At 44.8% G+C, this 1283-nt stretch overlaps 1 non-coding gene across 1 annotated transcript; it reads left to right on the top strand.

Moving 5' to 3' along the window:
• Positions 1-921: 921 nt before the first annotated feature.
• LOC131642953 (small nucleolar RNA R71) lies at positions 922-1028 on the top strand. The gene has a single exon (XR_009296082.1). It is a non-coding gene; the product is annotated as a small nucleolar RNA R71 (small nucleolar RNA).
• Positions 1029-1283: the final 255 nt, after the last annotated feature.

Genomic DNA, 1283 nt, shown 5'->3' with positions numbered 1-1283 from the left:
TGTTCGTCAGTTGTTTTCTTTTGGGTTTCCTTTGGCTCTTGTTGTGACATGGGTACGTTTTGGGTTCTAGGATCTATGGGGCCATCGTAATTAGTTCCACTTCGTAGTGTTATCGCGTTCGCATGTCCTTTAGGATTGGGTTGAGGTTGAGCAGGAAACGTGCCAGCGGGGGCAGCAGTAGGTGCTTGTTGTTGAGCTACTTGTGAGATTTGAGTTTCTAACATTTTGTTATGCGTAGCTAAAGCATCTACTTTGTTTGATAGTTGTTTTAGTTGCTCGCTATTGTGGATGTTTTGATTCAGGAAGTCTTTATTGGTTTGTTGTTGGGAAGCTATGAAGTTCTCCATCATGATTTCTAGATTTGACTTCCTAGGGGTGTTTTGAGCAGCTACAGGCGCTTTTTGGTAGCCAGGTGGTACAGCAGGTGCTTGTCCAGGCGCGTACAACGCATTGTTGTTCTTATAAGAAAAGTTCGGGTGGTTTTTCCATCCAGGGTTGTACGTGTTAGAATAAGGGTTTCCTTGAGCGTAATTTACTTGATCAGATGGGACTCCAGTCAAGAGTTGGCATTCAGCAACTACATGCCCAGTCAATCCACAAATCTCGCAGTTAGGTGCTACAGCGGCAGCGGTGGCTGAAGGAGTGATGGTTAAATTCTCGATCTTTTGAGTTAAAGCGTCTACTTTAGCGTTAACGCGGTCTATACCACTTATTTCGTACATTCCTCCTTTGGTTTGGGCTTTCTCTAGAGCGGCTCGTTCTCCTCCCCATTGGTAATGGTTGTGTGCCATGTTCTCTATGAGTCTGTATGCTTCATCATGGGGTTTGTCCATTAATGCTCCGCCAGCAGCGGCATCTATAGTCATTTTAGTGTTATATAAGAGACCACCATAGAAAGTATGGATGATCAGCCATGGTTCGAGTCCATGATGAGGGCATATTCTAAGCATGTCCTTGTAACGTTCCCAAGCTTCGAAGAGCGATTCGTTATCTTTCTGGGTAAATCCGTTGATTTGACCTCTAAGCATAGCAGTTTTGCTAGGCGGAAAGTATCTCGCTAAGAATACTCTCTTCAATTCGTCCCACGTAGTTATGGAATTGGAAGGCAGGGATTGAAGCCACGCTATCGCTCTATCTCTCAAGGAGAAAGGGAAAAGGCGTAATCGAATAGCTTCGGAACTAACGTTGTTGGCTTTGATAGTGTCGGCGTATTGCACGAACACGGATAAATGGAGATTGGGGTCGTCTACAGGGCTTCCAGAGAATTGATTCTGTTGAACAGC

Source organism: Vicia villosa, unplaced genomic scaffold (assembly GCF_029867415.1).
Source record: "Vicia villosa cultivar HV-30 ecotype Madison, WI unplaced genomic scaffold, Vvil1.0 ctg.006199F_1_1, whole genome shotgun sequence".
Taxonomy (NCBI): Eukaryota; Viridiplantae; Streptophyta; class Magnoliopsida; order Fabales; family Fabaceae; genus Vicia; species Vicia villosa.
This window is presented reverse-complemented; position numbering and strand designations above follow the sequence as displayed.